The sequence below is a fragment of the Rhipicephalus sanguineus genome, chromosome 4, assembly GCF_013339695.2.
Source record: "Rhipicephalus sanguineus isolate Rsan-2018 chromosome 4, BIME_Rsan_1.4, whole genome shotgun sequence".
Taxonomy (NCBI): domain Eukaryota; kingdom Metazoa; phylum Arthropoda; class Arachnida; order Ixodida; family Ixodidae; genus Rhipicephalus; species Rhipicephalus sanguineus.
Genome location: NC_051179.1, coordinates 110992547 through 111010425, shown reverse-complemented (window position 1 = coordinate 111010425; position 17879 = coordinate 110992547). Strand labels below are relative to the sequence as shown.

General features: G+C 45.2%; 2 long non-coding RNA genes across 2 annotated transcripts; both read right to left on the bottom strand.

The window, feature by feature from the left end:
• Positions 1 to 571: 571 nt before the first annotated feature.
• Positions 572 to 5383, bottom strand: LOC125758097 (uncharacterized). The gene is made up of 3 exons (XR_007415837.1): positions 5089 to 5383; positions 2857 to 2954; positions 572 to 1446 (listed from the first exon to the last, which is right to left on the bottom strand). It is a non-coding gene; the product is annotated as an uncharacterized LOC125758097 (long non-coding RNA).
• A 5628-nt stretch (positions 5384 to 11011) lies between these two features.
• On the bottom strand, positions 11012 to 15758 carry LOC125758100 (uncharacterized). The gene is made up of 2 exons (XR_007415840.1): positions 15618 to 15758; positions 11012 to 11471 (listed from the first exon to the last, which is right to left on the bottom strand). It is a non-coding gene; the product is annotated as an uncharacterized LOC125758100 (long non-coding RNA).
• Positions 15759 to 17879: the final 2121 nt, after the last annotated feature.

Below are 17879 nucleotides of genomic sequence, written 5' to 3'. Positions count from 1 at the left end.
TGGCTGAGAACCACGACCTATATATCAGAGCCTGAACAATTTCTTTTACATGTACAAGGACTTTTTTGTTTGAATGCATTACAAATTCTTAAAACTTCAAATGATACAATAAATGCTGGTTGTAGCACTTTATTAGAATCAAAACAATAACATTCACAATGTCAATGTAAATTATACATTTTCATCTACCACAGAACCTATGCTCATTATTGAAGAGATGAAACAACATACACAATGCAGCCTGAGCACTAATTCTCAGCAGTAAAATATTATGAAAGTATAGTTCGAAAATTCATCACAAAGCAAGACACATACACTTCGAAATGCCAGTATGCAAGTACAATCCAAAGAGATGGCATGCACAGCAGTGGCGTAGCCAGGGGGGCACACCACTGGGCATCCCTCGCCCCCCCCCCTCGAAATTTTTTTTTGCTATGGCATACAGAGCCCAAAATGACAACTGAACACATCTGCCTGCCCGGCTCCCACTTCAAATCAAGGAGACGACCCCCCCCCCCCCGAAAAAAATTTCTGCCTATGCCTCTGATGCACAGAGAACTTTGTGTCTGCTTACACATGAAGGCAACTCGATAAGTAATAAAGGCTTGCAACACTTAGGCATGGTGGTGTACCATTTTTCTTATATATAGCATTAGTTTGCCCTCAGGCATGAAAACATGTTACGCATGATTGTGCAGTTCAATGTTTTGTATAAAGACCTGTGGTGTCGACCATAGATCCATCTGCCAAGGTTTGTAAACACAGTCGCCTTTATTCACATATTTTTAAGAAATAATGTAAATTTATAAAGTTAAGCTTGGGAACATGGCATTATTTCGCAACCCTATTCACCCGCATTATTATGCATAAATAGTAGACCAATGGTTACAATATTTACATGCCCGCTAGTGCCATGAAATGCGACCGGAAAATTGGTTCCTCGTCACCTTCAACAGCTCAATTTATGGCTCATGCAGAAGTGCCACATTGAAAATGAATCCGCGAATACCGTGACAGGAAAGTTACCTCGGAGTTAGGCAATAACATGCTTTGAATTAAAAATTGCCCATCAATACTGGTGGTGGCTTGGCACATTAGAGCCAAGGACTGGACATGCCATGAGGTTGAATAAAAATTGACCAGGGAATAAATAACGGCTGTAAAACAGTAAAGAACCATGCTTAGTAAATTAAATGAGTTTACATTCAGCATCTTTTCAAGCCATGTAAAATTTTCAAATGCATACTGTTATTGGAAAGTTTGGACTCAGCACCGTGCATAACACAGTGCAGCAGTCCAAGTGCTGACAATCCTAAATACTGAGAGATGTACAAGATCATCAGTATAGTATACTGTAAGGCACAGGAGTGTTCACAGAAGAGACCGTCTTGTAGACAAACAGGTGGGCCAGGACTGTTGCTGCTTTGCCAAAAGTGTTCAGTCTTCCTGAAAAAGATATCAAGCAAAGAAGTCTTAAGCTTTCTGCATCCATACAAAATACCCACTTGTCTTCTCTTACTGCAGACTTTTCCAAAAAAACAGAAAAATACAAAATTAAGAAGCTGCCAAGTATTTTCTTGTGAGATATGCAGAGTGTGCAGCACACTTTCATTCTTGTAATATCTAGAAAGACGCAGCATTATAATACAGAAAGACGAGGCTCAATTGCTTGTCCATGTTTTGCTGCCATGTTTTTATACACCTAGCAAAAGAACAAGGTACAATAGCTAGTGTGCAGTGTTGCTTGTTGTTTTGTGGAGGCAACTCCTATTACAAAAATAATTCATTTATCCTCAAAACTTAGTGCAAGTTCTCCCAAATAAATTATTTAAAATCCTAGGCTAGACGGGACAAATATAGATATATAGTACTTATGAGGCATGCCACAGTGGACAGCCTCAATTTTTAATTTACATTTAAACATAAAGCTCTGTTTATGCCAAAGCAACATCTAGATGTTGTCTTTCTCACAGCACTTCGGACTAAACCAGCTGTGCACATAGCACCTGCCTGTAAGCACTGCACCATCCTGCTTCTGCCAACTATGAAATGCGTGCATACTGAAAATTTTATATGCTGCTTACTGCTTGCTGTTACCTTAAATCTCCCCTAGCCAACACAAACTAGACAAGCAATTAATATAACTATCAAGTGGAAATGAATGTAAAAATTTTCCTAACAGTGATAACTTAAATCACAAGGCGCATGCAGCCCATCCTATGTTAGTCCTGTTGTGACTCACAACAGGACTAACATTTGTGTCGCAAATTGTGAATGGTTTTGAAACTACCAAACACAAAAATAAAGTTAAACACCATAATAACAATGCGCTAGTGAGCTTCAATGTATATCGATGTATATGCCACTTCATTGTTAAGGTAATGCATCACAATACTGACTGTTTGAAGCAAAACGGGAATGTGAACTAGTTGGCGGGTAATAGGCGAGGTTCAAGTTTAGGCAATAAAGCTTTCAGTTGTGAGTAAGCGCTCTTGATGTGCACTTTCTTGTCCTTGTCTTCTTAGCACTGCCGTTATATAAGTACTGATCACTTCGCCAGGAACACTATGAATCCCTCACAATACAGTCAATATCATGCTACAGGTGTCTATTATCGAGGCACTCCACTGTAAATTAAATATAGTGTTATAGGCATGACAGAGTGCAGGTGCAGATTCTGCATACTGTATCGGATGACTGAGATAAGAGCTACCATGACATTGGACTCAAAATAGTGATACTCTCAATGTTTCCAATGTATCAATGACTTGCTTCATTAAACACAGGTATGCATTGCACAATTCAGAAATGGATTCTATTTGATCACTCTCTCCTAACGAGATTACTGCTACCAACCCAGGTTCTGTGAAGCATCCAGATGAGCTTCAAGAGTTCTTATCAAGCTGCTGGTGTCCACAGCTGCATAGCGTTGCATGTGCCATCTTGAGCACCATCTGCAAAGAAAAACAAAATGTACAGATTTTTTGCAGTGACTATTTCATGCAGCACTAAACAGCTGTAAAGCACACCAATACCTGATTCAGATAACCGGCATAAATTCAGTTAGACGTCCATGCATGTAACAATCTTTTAACTCTAAATTTATTATCCTAATGCACTCGAACACCAAGAACTAATTCAGTACATAATACAAAACTGGCAGTGTAGATTAAGCGTTTTTTTTTAATCTCAGGAAAAACAGATTCCAGAGCTTTTTTATTGCTGCTCCCGTTTGATGTTAGCATTGAAAGTGCTGCTGTGCTTCTTACGCAAAAGTGAGCTTAGAGACAGACTTTACGAGGCATCATACTCTTCTTTCCTGCTTTGTTCTTTTTCTGTAAAGTTTCTTTTGTATTATCCTTTATTCCTCGTACCCTCTTCCTTTGCATAGCATGGCCAGCCAGTTTGAGAAGTGGCTAACCTGCCTGTCTTCCCATCTATTTCTTTCTTTCCTTCCTTCATTTTAAGTCTTGCAGCATTTACAAATATACACATCAAGTTCAGTAGTGTAGTGTTGCCAACTGCACAAACATTCATAACCTACAGCCAACCTACAACCAACCACAAATTTCACTGCCTGTGCGAGACTAGAAAGCAAATACTTGTGGTTTCAAGTTCACCCCACACCTACCATTTCGTCAAAAACACAGCATTTGAGTTTCTGATAAATTAAGTTGTTTGCCGTGTATCATGCTAATGAAAGAGCTCAAAACAAAGCATGATACAGCAGCAAGGAGTAGGTGCACAACATCACATCCTTTGAGAATTTGCGATAGAGTCATCTGGTGACCTGCGGGCCATTGTCTACTGCTTCTGGTGCTGCACTAAACACAATATTCACATTCATCAAGAAGCATGAAGGTAGGAAGCTTACATATGACTTAAAGAAGTAAACCACAAGAAATGACGAAAGGTGTTCTGTTCTTGCTGAACATTAGTTTTTTTTTAACTGTGATAATGTTTAATGGCTGCTTAGCCTTGCTTCAAAGCTTCATAATAGTCTTATGAGAGTCATATTTTTTTAATTATTGTCCCTCTGCCATCAGTATTGCATTGAGCTGACTTGCACTGATGTGACTGAATAAGCCTGGCACAGCTCGCACATCTTCAACTCGATGAGAATATCCACATGAAATTCAGGAAAGTTCAAGATGTCACTAATTATGTCACAAAATTGTCACGGATTAAGTGACAATATCGTAAAATGCACGTGCTTCACCATAAACGCTGTCACTTAGCAGACAACTTTCACATAATATGGCCATAATCATATCTCTGCAGCATAATTTATTCGTTCTAGTCCAACCTAATGACGTTATTACCCTATATATGGTATGCTGTTTCTTTTTTTGTCTTAGAGACGAACAAAGTGCGCAATGCAAGATTGTTATCGAAAAGTATTCCCACTTACTAATATTAGGGAGATTTGGAATAGCGTACGCCAGGCCCGTAGCCACAGGGGAAGGGGGGGAGCGAAATTCTGATGGAGGGGGGTGTTTTACCGAAAATGAATTATGAAAATAGGCGTTTTTCTAAAAAAGTGAAGGGCGCGACGAAGGGCTCCTGAAGTTTCGCCCATCTGTTTTCTTTAACGTGCACTGACATCGCAGAGTACACAGGCGTTTAGCGTTTCGCCTCCACCGAAATGCTACCGCCGCGGCCGAGATCGAAGCCGCGACTTTCGGGTCGGCAGCGAGCACCGCAGCCATCGTACAACCGAGGCTGACAACTACAATAACTGAATCAACTGGAAACAAAAGTTAGCCTTAATACACACATGACGGAGTGATAACCGCGGCCTCTCGCTTGTTTATATTTTCTGAAAGCACGCTGCCGCATTCACGCTTTATGTCAAGCAAAGAAATTGTATAGCACAAATTGTCTTCATTGAGGCGTACCCGCTCTTCGATAGACTGGCCGTGCGAAGCGTGTGCCTTCACAAAAGCTTTTTAAACGCGCATCAGGCATCACACGTATGTGCGCCTAATGCTTTTCCATTCTGCTTTTTATTGTACTTTCCACGCGACACACTGTGCAGCACTACACACGTGAGCGACACGAAACTGAGAACACAGAAGCACCACTTACCGTTCGCATTTCCGACTGTGCCTAACCAGGTGCTGGCCGAACACGAATACACGAAGGTGCAAGCACGCTTGAGTCTTCAGACCATCATGAAACCAACACGAACACGCTCACAGTACGCGATGTTGCACTGCCGTCGCTAAATGCCGTTCACGTCCAGCGTTGAGATCAGAGTCGCGCACACACAGGACACGGGCACGCACAGCCGGCACAGCTGAGCAATTCGGAAACTTCGATGACCGGGCTGACCGGGCAACGGGAGAAAATGGCGAAGGCAGCGACGGGCGACGGCGAGACTTCGACTTGAGCACGCACGCTTCTCCTCTCCTGGTGCGTGTGTGTGTGTGTGCGTGTGTGTGTGTGTCTGTTTTTTTTATTTTGTCTTTCCTCGCTCGCGCCTGCGTGCCTGCGTCGTAAGGTTGCGTTATCGTGTTGCTCTCGGCGGCTCATGTAACAGCCCTCCCGTTTAGCGGCTGCTTGAAGGAAGTCGCGTTTATATATATCTTTTTTTTTTGGACGCGATAGCGTCAAAGAGCTCGTCTCGCAGAAATTCCGGTGTCGGCGGCGTCGGCGTCATTGGTTCTGAGCGAAAAAGCCGCGTTGGTTGGTCGTGAGCGAAAAGTCGAGGTAGATGCAAAGAGAGAGAGGGCGTTTGCACTTTGGCTTTCCTTGCGGCACTGTGTATAGGTCTCCATCGAGAAGCGCAGGCAAGCTAGCGATTGAGAAGGCGATAGTGTGTGTGTGTGTGTGTGTGTGTGTGGGTGCGCGCGCGCGCGCGCGCGCGCGACCTTGCGTGTGTACGAATACCGCTGTCGCGTTTTAAAGGCGAAACTAAAGGTCCCCCCCCCCCCCTTTTTTTTCTTCTTTTTTTTTCTCGTGCTTTCTGTCCACAGCATTTTATTGCGTACGCTGCGGCGTGCCGCCTCTAGACAGTCAATAACTAGGACCTGACTCAGAGTGTGCGTACGTGTGAGTATAATCGCGTACATTTATGATCGCAGATTCTTTGTGCATGTCAGCGGTTTTCGTTGCGATAAGTTGACGAGGAATCTATCGCCGTCACTTCATCGATTGAGCTACTGCCAAAGATATTAGACTGCACGAAATTTTCTTTACAGCTCGTTATATTTGGAGAGTTGCAAGACTAAAACAAGCTCTGAAACAAGCTTTTATATGGCAAGAGAGTAAAACAACCTTTTACTCTCTCGTGGGATGCGGGAGTGAAACAGGCACTTTACTCTCTTTCGCCAGGAGGAGTGAAAGGCCTTTTCACTCCTCCTGGCCAAAAGAGAGTAAAGCGCCTCCCTGAGAGAGAGTATAATGAGATCTGTGGGAGTAACACAGCTCTATAACTCTCACTGCAGGAGTTTCAGTTTTTAGAGTGCTGCCTCACGTCGGTAATGCTCTGGTAGTTTGGGGTCACTGCATGAAGATGAACTTGTATCGCCTTAGGGTTGTTTAACTTAATGAAGTGCCCACCCAAGGGCACCAGAGCGACGGGAACGCTGCTCACACCACTGCGGAGAAACAGGTCAAGCGGCAAATCGTCACTGTGCAGAGAGGGCGTCCACAGGGAACGATCCTGACCAGGAGAATTCCTAGACATCAGTGTGGACTCAAGTAGACAAAATCAAGAAAACGGAACTGATCCTGCATATACGGAAGAAAAACACCACAGATTCCAATCAAAGAATAAAAACTATCCGGTACTCAGAAACCCAACCAGCACCGTGCACCGAGCGCGATTCACGTCCGAACGCCGAGCAAGCAGATCGAACCGATGCCGCGTTCGTGCCATCTTGTTTGGACAGCAAAGTAGCCTGCATTGTTTTTGTCTTTCTCGAAGCTGTCTATTTTGCCGGCTACGTGAGAATTGGAATGGGAATTAAGATGGCCGCTGTCCACTTAGCTGTATATTTGGCCGTCTACGGTGAGTATTGGAACACACCCAATGCTGCCGGGGCGCTGTTCTGATTACGGCCCGACCAAGGTCCATACAAATAGGTCGCGAAGCTTCGGGCGAAAAGCGGTTCAGAACCTATTGCCAACGACACCAGCAAGGGGAGTGATGTGTGCTGCGTTGAAGCGCGACTATGTTTGAAGGGAACAAACACTAAGAGCGAGAAACAACGTATTATTCATGGGCGAAGCAATCGTTATGTTTTACAAATGACATTTATTTCCCGAATAACATTATGTAGGTGCAATGTGCCAACGCATGTATGACAGTGTTCAATTATTTCGAAAAACCTTTTTCTTAGCACGCCCTGAAGAGAGGCGCACGTCATTGTTATTCAGTGCAGCCCTTGCGGTGCATGGAAAGGCGGGCTCGTAAAGTTCGTCTGCGACAACACGCCCCCTCACACCCTCACGTGTTCTGGTGCTTCGCATTCTCTGAATTATTGTGGTGAGAATTTGATTTTTTCTGTGCGCGGAGTTGCGAGGTGCGTTTGATCGTTGGTGAACGTGCAGATTACGGTGTTCAACGGGACGACGCGGCTAACATTCACCGCCGAACGCTTTCCTCGGTACCCGCGGAAACGATGTGGTGTGCGATGTGGTGTGCAACACGCCTACGCCTGGCGACCCATCTCTTCTAGATAAGACGCCGGGGCAACGGTTCGGAGTAGTGTGCTTGCCGGATTTTCATGGATCAGTATTCCTGCTGCCAGGTTTACTTCGTGAACACGCAGTGCCTACTATATTTCCTGTTATCGCTGAGCATATCGCTAAGTTATCTGTCGCGCTACAATTCGCATGCCTTTATACGTTACACGTAAGGTTAATTTATCAGAACATAAGGCAAAACATAGTGCACGTAGTGTACGCACTTCTTGTACTTATTACGACACTTGTTGCTCGTTGTGTAGGGTGTAATAAAATTGCGTTATTGCGACTATTGAATAAAACTGAAGTATCATCATTTTGGCGTGAAGAGGAGTCATTTATTCTTGTTAGGACTGAAGCACACACGCACTGCGCTCTTCAAGGCTCCTGCGCACGTGCGAAGCAAATAGCAACGCTGCAAACATGAGAGGTACGCTGCTGCTTAAATTAATCCCGCTGTGGAAGATGACCAGAACGCAGAATAAAAGCTCAAAGAATAAGGTTTCGTGGTAAAACCAAGGCGTATTAAAAGGCCGTACACTTAAATACCGCTGTTTAGTCATGAGTCGATATTAGTTTAGCTAGCGTATAGCGCACTGGTCAACGACTTGTCGGCTCGGCTCACCGCGAGTCCTTAGCGATCAGGGCTCTAAGAAAACTATTTTGAGGTCAAATTGCGCGCTAGTGCCAACAAAATGACGTCACTTTTTCACAGGATATTGCGTCACATTCACTTTATTTTTTGTTCCGCTGGAAGTGTTCCCTCCTCACACAGATGGCGCTAAGCCCCATGAGCAGCTGATGAGCGGCCATTTTCTGAACGTATGGGCTTCTATGGAAGCTTCGCTACCAGTCACATTTACTTAGGCCCTACTCTGCAAGACTAAAGCGACGGGCTTATTCCGCGGAGGAGTGGCAGATTGGGCGACGCATTGTTCTTTTAAGACAAAAGCCTTACATGCCTCATGAAACGAAAAAATTGACCGTCGGCGTCGTACAACGTCGGTGGTGTCAACACGAGTGATGCCAAAAAATCATCACCACGTGATGACGTCATCGTGACGTCATCACATGACATCATAGCTTCGACTAAGGTGGGACGATCCCTGAGGCAGTGCGAAGCCTGGTGAGGTGCAGAAACCTTGCAATGCCTCCGATTCTGGAGGCAGCGCGAAAGCACCTTAGGTGCACAAAACTTTCGGAAGGGGGCGGTGGAGGATCAATTCACCGACTGAGAAGAAGACGAGGAAGAAGAAGAAGAGGAAGAGGAAGAAGAAGAAGAAGAAGGCTTTCGCCTTGGAGTCGTCTTAAGCCAATGTACAGGGGACCCTGTGATTTAATTCTGTCTGCATTTTTTTCCGTGATATTGGCTACCACACAGGGAGCCTGCTTGAGAACGCTGCCGTTTTTTCACGTATTATTTTTCAAATTTCGTGGGCTTTCTTTATCAACCGGCAAAAATGGGCACGATACTGTTAGATGGAAATTAAATAATGCTTACATACGCCTCATTGACCTTTTGACAAATGGGTGAGTACTTTTCAATTTGTAAATATAATTATAACTAATTATCGAACCTCACTAACAAAACATTAGTAACTACTTCAGTCTACTCGGAACAATATATAGAGTACGGTCCACTGTTAAAGGGAACACCCGAATGATCACCTTTCATGTACTGTTGGCCCCGTAACTGCAAGTGGGTGTTGAAACATTGTCCTTGCACGGCACTAGTCTGTCAAAAGGAGTCAGAACTGTCGATCATCGGTAGTGTTATGCAAATCTAAGCCACTGATTTTTCAAGAGCGAAACCCGGACGTGCCATGCATGTAAGTGTTCCCTTTAATAGCGGACCCGTCTTTACATACTAGGTTCGCTCCGCGCTGCACCGTACCGCTTTTTAATAATCTTGCTGCGTGACAGCTGGGACGCCCTGTTAGAAGCACGCAAAGAAACAGATTCTAAGGTCAACACCAACTTCCTATCTCCTAACATGCCCCAGCGTGTTTACCCGCTGGGAAATGTTACGTTTACCAGCCATAAATGCCAAACGTACTACCACATCGCTTACCGTTAACAAGGCGGCCATCTTCTCACCTGTAGCAGCATCCAGCTCGATGAACAGCGGCGCCGACAATCACATCCCAACGTACAAAAGATTCGCGTCTTTGCTTATCACCACTCAATATTGGTCGCCTGCAACTTCGTGTGGCTCGCTTCAGTTCTAGACTCGCACGCTTAAGGTCTGCACTAAAGACGCGTAGTCAGCTCCGTACGTGCAGTTATACGTTTCTGAATATGGGGCTTTGTTCAATAAGCAGCCGTAGTCAGCAAGTTGTCTTCCTAGTCCGCAAGTCACTTATCAAAGTAAGGCGTAGTACATACGCACGCGTATACACCTGAATACGACAGAGGATTTTCTCTGCTGCCCGAACCGCGATAACATTATTTCGCGGAAGCCCTTGAATCGCTGATAGCACGAGATATACACGAGGAGTTTATCAGACGTTGAGCCCGCCATCGAGCCATAAAGACAGATTGCCTGAAGCTACAGACGAATAAAAAAAAGTAGAAGGAAGCATTGCGTGCGCACATATTGAAGCCAGGAAGGTCGGTTCAACGCATTGTAAGTTCGCCGTGTGTTTTACCGTTTCCTAAGTATTCTACCACTCCTCTATAGGCACGGCGAGCGAGCGCGTTTCCTAAAATACAACGAGTGCAACAACAGCTAGTGGGTGTCGCGCTCTCACGTTGCTGCGAGCACGATAAGGGCATGCTTCTTCTGATAGAAACGACTACTAAGGATTGCCGAACAGTTCGCGATGTTTTCGAAACGGAGGGGTTGGCAAGACACTCAAACACGTGCGTGTGGATGCCGCGAATACATTGCACAAACACAGTGGTGCTACGACGGTTTCAATCATGGACAAAGCTGATATTTTGCTCACAACCCACGACGCTGCCGCAGACACCGACACCGGAATTTCCGCGAAACGAGCTCTTTAACTCTATCACATTAATAATGCAGCCAGGTCAGACTGTTTAAATAGTCAAATGTCTACAAAGTATACGAAATAAACGCTCAATATACAAAATTAATTAATTAAGGGTGGCAAATAATTATTCAGCGATTGTAAGCCGTACGTAGAATGACAAGTTGAAACATCTCTAGGTTCACTCCGCCGTGTGGGATAGACAGTGCAGTACTTCTTTCTAAATTTGCTATTTGAGTAATCTAGTCGTTACTTTGCTTAACACCTAAAAATACGCTCACGCAAGGATATATCGGTATAGTTGAGTAAACTTCAGTATGATATATTATACTCGGCGACAGCTTTCCTTGACAGCACTGTGGAAGCTACAGAGCCGAACCGCCTGCATGCGCGCGCGCCAGGAAATAGTACCTATTTTATTTTCTGATTCTAATAGCTACTTGGCCCGAATGAATAAAACGTTCTTCATTATAAAGCTAGAACAAGTATGGGAAGCTGTTCATGGAAAAGAAGCTATCGTGCGCCTTAATTTTTTTTCCTTTTTTTATTTCTTGGACGGCACCACGTTTTCCGCACGCCTGCTGCTTGCTCTTGCAGTAAACATGGCGTCCGCGGTGCCGGCAGTACCGTGTGCGGCCGCGAACTCTCCTTTTAGTTCTCCGAGGAGGCTATACACTAAGTGTGACAAAAAGTGGGTCTCCAAGCAAACGAAGCAGGTTATCTGCAACGTCTACGCAGGAGTAAGGCGCCGTCAGCCCGAGCTGTCGACGAATTCTGTGTGCCGGACTGTCGCCGAATTCACCGGAGTGAGTGTGCGAACTGTAACACGAATCAAGGCTGAAGCTCTGCGGGCCCCACTTTCCTCTCCAAAGCGTAAGAAGCTGGATTTCTCGGTCTCGGGTGAAGCTGGGAAGCGCATGACCGCCAAGACGAGGCTGCTGCGCTACGACACGTTTGCGTTGGCAGCAGTGCGGCGCAAAGTACACAGTTATTTCATGCGCAATGAACTGCCTACGGCCGAGAAGCTACGCAACGACGTAATCAGCGACACTGACATGGACATGCCGACGATCAGCACTCGCACGATGCAACGAATGCTGAACGACTTGGGGTTCCTCTTCCGAAAGAGAAAAAGGAATTCCGCATTGCTCGAGCGAGACGACATCGTTGCTTGGCGTCGAAAGTACCTCCGTACAATCCGAGAAATGCGGAGGCAGCAGCGGTAAGTTGTTGCGTTCTTTTAATTTCTGCAAACATTCGTCGCGCGTGCTTGTTGGTAAATGTGTAGACGCGAATGGTCAGCATGCGTGTGTACTTAATGGTGAGCGAAAACGAGAGGTATGCTTTGCATCAGTGATCGCCAAACGTGTGTGTTGACGCGAGTGATCGAAAGCCTTACACAATCCTAACTTCAGTCGCAGCGAAATTCTCCAGTAAAATAAGGTAGCTGTTCATGCTTGTGCTTGTAGGGTGGATAATAGTATCAGCCGAGGATGCGATGATCTGTGCCGAAGATGTAACTGATCGTTTCGCTATTGCTGAATTTCCCGTCGCATTGTTTGGGAAGATTTACTGCCTTTCCGTGTAGGAGCAAGGAATCTGAATAGCTTGAAGGAAATAATAGCTAATTTTATTCAGCGAATATACTGTGCACAAGATTGGGGATGTGGTTGCATTAGCTTTTATGAGCAGCCTGAAACATGTTTTGTAAACAATCGATTCAGTCTTTCTCAGGGGAAGTTTTGCCAGCTCATCTTTGTTATATGTATTCACATGGGCTTTGTCAGTGGATTCTTTGCGCTGTAACAGAGGCATAACTTTGAATCAAGGCCGCTGGTTTATTAATGGGCTGTTGCCAGTTAAAGTACGCTCTTAACTATACGACTGATTTCTTTTCTTTTACAGGACCATATACTACCTTGATGAGACCTGGGTAAACGCTGGCCACACTAAGGAGACTGTATGGACAGACACCAAAGTGATGTCCCGGCAAGACGCATTTCGTCAAGGCCTCTCAACAGGTATCCGTGCACCCAGCGGTAAAGGAGGACGCCTAATTGTTTTGCATGCTGGCAGTGCGGAAGGCTTTGTTGATGGAGCCGCCCTAGTTTTTCGTGCCAAGAAGGGCGCTGGTGATTACCACGCAGAAATGGATGCTGCGCGTTTTCAAAAATGGTTTGTTGAACAGTTGCTACCGAACATCAAGCCACGCAGTGTGATTGTGATGGATAATGCGTCATATCACAGTGCTCAAGTTGAAAAAGTGCCAAGTTCATCATCAAGAAAAGCCGACTCCAGTGCTGGTTGAAATCGAAAAGTATCCCTTTTTCGGATGACCATCTGAAGTGCGAACTGCTGCAGCTCGTTAAGCAGAATAAGCACATGTTCCTTGGTTACCAGATTGACACACTTGCCGGTGCTGCCGGTCATGAGGTTGTGCGCTTGCCTCCTTACCACTGTGAGCTCAATCCAATAGAGCCAGGTCAAAGGCTATGTTGCTTCGCACAACACTGACTACAAGATCGATTCAGTCGAGAAGCTGCTGCTGGAAGGAATCGCAGGTGTGACCCCGCAGAACTGGTTCCGAGACTGCAATCACGTGATAAAGCTTGAGGATGAGACATGGGAGCAGGATGGCATTATAGACAGCCAAACAGAAAGTCTCATTATTTCTTTGGGCACAGATTCGAGTACTTCTGATGAGTCGAGCAGCTCTGACATGAGCGGAATTGATGAATTGCCATGAGCATCTCCATGTGTGCTTTTTCAAAGCTTCAACCAAAAGGTTGCACGCGTGCCTAACCAGAAACTGTGATATTGCTTGTGAGGTCCATTAGTCACTGCTATTTAGTTACTTTTTATTGCTTAATGACTTCATTTTAATTTATTCTGCTGATCTCTCTATGTTTCGCTGCACTTCGTGTATGTTCTGGTAACATTGCCGTGGTGTGATAATTGTTGGGATATATTGTGCCAAAACAACGATGTGGTTATGCGACATGCCGTGCTAGAGGGTTGCAAGTTTTGACCATCCGGTGTTGTTTAACATGCACCGAAACATAAGTACACGGGCGTCTGGCATTTCTGATCCATCGAAATACGACAGGCTCAAACCTGTGCGTTTTGTGTCAGCGGCCGTGTACTGTGCACTGTACTGTCACAGCGGCTCTGATGTGATGATGTATCTCAGCCATGAACTTTTACATTATACGCTGCATCAGCGAAAACCACATTTATTAGTTGAGGATTGAAGTGTTCAAAATTGTGTTCATTTTTCTGTGTGATGTCACGCCAGTAGTGCTTGATGTCTTGTTTCATTGCTGTCTCAATGGGACCTGATAGTGTGATACTGCTTCTTGTCATTGTTTTGTTTTTCATTTACTCGTTTCCTAATGTATTGTACCATCTCATTCTTCGTTATCAATGTGTTCCTGCTCTTACCTATTTTGATTTGTTTATTATAAATGGTTCTTATGGCAAGCAATGCCAGCAAAGAGTTATGGTTATCACGTTCAGTGCCTCAAGTGCGAAAATGTTATGTTGACAGAGTTCCAGCAACGAGTTATGGTTATCATGTTCTGGTCACAAGTGCAAAATGTTATGTCGACATGGAGTGCCAGAAAAAAATTATGGCCATCACGTTCAGTGCCTCAAGTGCAAAAATGTTATGTTGACAGAGTTCCAGCAACGAGTTATGGTTATCATGTTCTGGTCACAAGTGCCAAATGTTATGTCGACATGGAGTGCAAGCAAAAGGTTATGGCTATCACGTTCTGTGCCACAAATGCAAAATGTTATGTTAATAATAATTCATGGTGTTTAACGTCCTGAAACCACGTTATGAATATGAGAGACGTCGCAGTGCAGGGCTCCGGGAATTTTGACCACCTGGGGTTCTTTAACGTGCCCCTAAATCTAAATACACGGGCCTCGAGAATTTTCCTGTATGTCTGTGATACAATAAAAGATATGAACTGTTTTTATGCATACTTTATTTTTTTCTACCAATAACAATTCGTATTATAGACAATACCTGTTACATACTGCATGCACAGGGATGGAAAAAAAAACAACGGCGGCCATCACACTACATGAAGGTGATTGACGAGCGAAGCTCGATAAAAAAATCTGTTTCAGTCTCTATTCAATTAAGCGTAAGCTCTCTTAAAATCTTCCAGTTCAGTGGTATCATGGTACTTGCGTATTTTTGCTGCGGTGTGTGCGTGGAGACGGTCGTCATCTTGCATAGTTTGCACAGCTATTATATTTTCACGGGGTCATGACGTTGACGAAGGCAGCAGTCTGCCGGTAAACGGAAAGTCAGATTACAGCAAAGCACACAGGCGCTGATAGCGGCGAGTACAGCATCGGCCGTGGAAAAGGTGCTCATCGTTGGGACGCGCCGTCTTTTATACATCCCGCATCGAACTTTCCAGCCTTATCACTGGTGGCCGCGCAAGCTCTGAAATAAGCTTGACTGTTCTCGTCTTGCGCGCAATCTTAACAACGATCTACAACAATTGTGAGGCTTCTCGAACACTGAGGCGCAGTCTGCGCCGATCATTGCTGAGAGTCTTAGTGAGCGTAAACCGAATACAGCAAAACTGAAACAAGACAGGCCCGTGGCAGGATCGTACCGCAACCGGCCTTCCATTTCACCTGTACCAGGGCTCGATACTGTAAACGTTAACATTCGATCACGTGTGGCGCGTACCCGTATATACTGGGCTGCCACACTTTTTGTTGACTGAACACGGAATCTCAACTTCACTGTTATAAAGGCTGAATAATGCTGGGAAAACGTTCTGAACTGCGGAAAATTTTACCTGTACCAGTATATATACAGCACAGTAACTTGCTACATGTATACACTCTCATCATAGTTTGACGTTCCCATTTTGCATGCACACATTTTGCTAAATACACTAGCACTGCGAGCAAGCGAAAACCAAAACTGGAACTGAAATCGGCTGCAAGCTGCCGGACTACTTGCGTAGTAACACAAATGTGCGGAGGCCCCGCCTCCGTAGCCTTCGCTCCAATGTCAAGAAAAGCTGTCGCCGAGTATAGAGAACTGCACTGGCCTGTTTTTTCGGCCCGGGCCCGGCCCGCGCCCGCTTTATGAAGCCCGAGCCCAGCGCGGACCCGTGGTACCAAGCCCGGGCCCGGCCCGGGCCCGGGTGTCACGACGGAACCCAGCCCGAGCCCGGCCCGGGCCCGGGCGTTCATTACTAATCTTATCTAGGGTGCGCGAGTTCATGACCAGGCCCGGCCGGGGCCCTCTAGAGTATATTAGTTGTTGATGATGATTATTAATGAGGCGTTGCGCTTTGTAGCGGGCGATCGGACGGAAAATCCGGTGTGTACATGCATCGAAATTTTGCTTTGCCCGAGGTGGTAGCTCAGCGCTTAAGCCGTTTCGCTGTTAAGTCTAGGACCCAGGTACGATCTTGATCTTTCAGGTCATCTAGCATACGAAAATATATATATATATATATATATATATATATATATATATATATATATATATATATATATATATATATATATATATATATATATATATATATATATATATATATATACACTCTAAAAAAAGGGAGCGAGAATGGAGCAACGGGCTCCGTTCCTCCTTCGGAGCCGCGACTTTCTCCTTTGCGGGCGATTTACTCGTCGCGCCCTCTTGCGGCAAGCGCCAAGGGAGAAACTTTTCTCTATTTCTCCTCAACCACGTGACTTGCGCGCGCGCGCATGCGCACGCCGAGTTCAATCGTGATTCCGTGCTGCGGAGAGCGGCTGCCCTTTCGCGGTCACTCGGCAGCCTCAGACCGGACTATCCAGTGCTACCGATCTCGGCCAGTCGCGTGCAATTACTTGTACCTAGGATTGATGCGAGAAACACACGAGTGACGTTCATTGTTTTTGTTCTATGTGTTGAGTAACGTGTGTGGAGTTCTTTTTTTTTTATAGGCTCGGCGTGTGCGCGATGCGCCGCATACTTCCGTGTGTCTCGTGTTGTTTGTATACGCTTGCGCGCGATCTGCTTGTCATAAATACAGTAAGTCCCGCTTCACAAAACAGTCTTGTTTTAATGAACACCTTCGACGGTACACCAATAATTCAACTTTTTTCGGCGTTAACATACTTGGCTAGAGCACGCGTTTTTAGTTTTACACAGCACTTATAGCACTTATCAATGCAACAAGCAATATAAAGAAGCATGAAGGTTAATTTTTACAACATTTTAGCAAACGTGATACCACTGGACAGTGCATGCGTGAAAGTACGATAACATATAATTGCTGGAGTTTGACGTGTCGAAACCACCGTATGATTATGAGGCACGCCGTAGTGTGGGACTACGGATTAATTTCGATCAACTGAGGTTCTTTAACGTGCACCCGAACATAAGCACATGGGTGTTCTTTGCCTTTCGCCCCCATTGAAATGTGGCCGCCGTGGCTGCATTTTAACGTTAACCTGCATCATAATTGCACATATCTGAAAAATAAGTCAATGACTTCTGTCAATTAAGCCAAAATTCTCAATCACATGCGTTTTGAAATACGCATGCCATCATTGAGAATTAGGACCGACTTATGCACGCGTGCAGTATGTATCTCTCGTTCTCAGGATTTTGCTTTGGCGTGCGAAACTCAACACAAAATGCGCTTCTAATGACAGCTGTGCACAGTGGGTAATCACTAACACTCTCACTCACCTTTGTGAAAAGAGTATTCCAAATCTAACGCAAGACAAACCACCGCCACAACGACAACTACACAGTTGTCGCACAATGACCACAATTTCACACGCCAGGCGAATACCGTGACGTAACAGTAGCAGAGCAGCATCTAGGTACAGCGTACTGAAATATTACAGAACACGTAGTGTGGGTAGCGTTCTTTTCCATAATTCGCGCGGTGTAGCGCCAGTTTCTCTACTCAAGTAATCGAGCTGCCGCGGCGCCAAGAGCCACTGACATCGCTCTCGAAAGACCACCGTCCGGTGCGAGGCCATCTTGTCTTGTTTCTTCGCACGACCCGCGTTGTAACGTACGTATGCACAAATGAGACGGCCGTACCGCATCAGACGCATTGTCACTGAAGGGCTAGCAGTTGAAAGAATCCATGGCCCATCGTCATACTTGTGGTCAACGCATGAACAGAATGTGAACAGATGTTAACGCCAAAC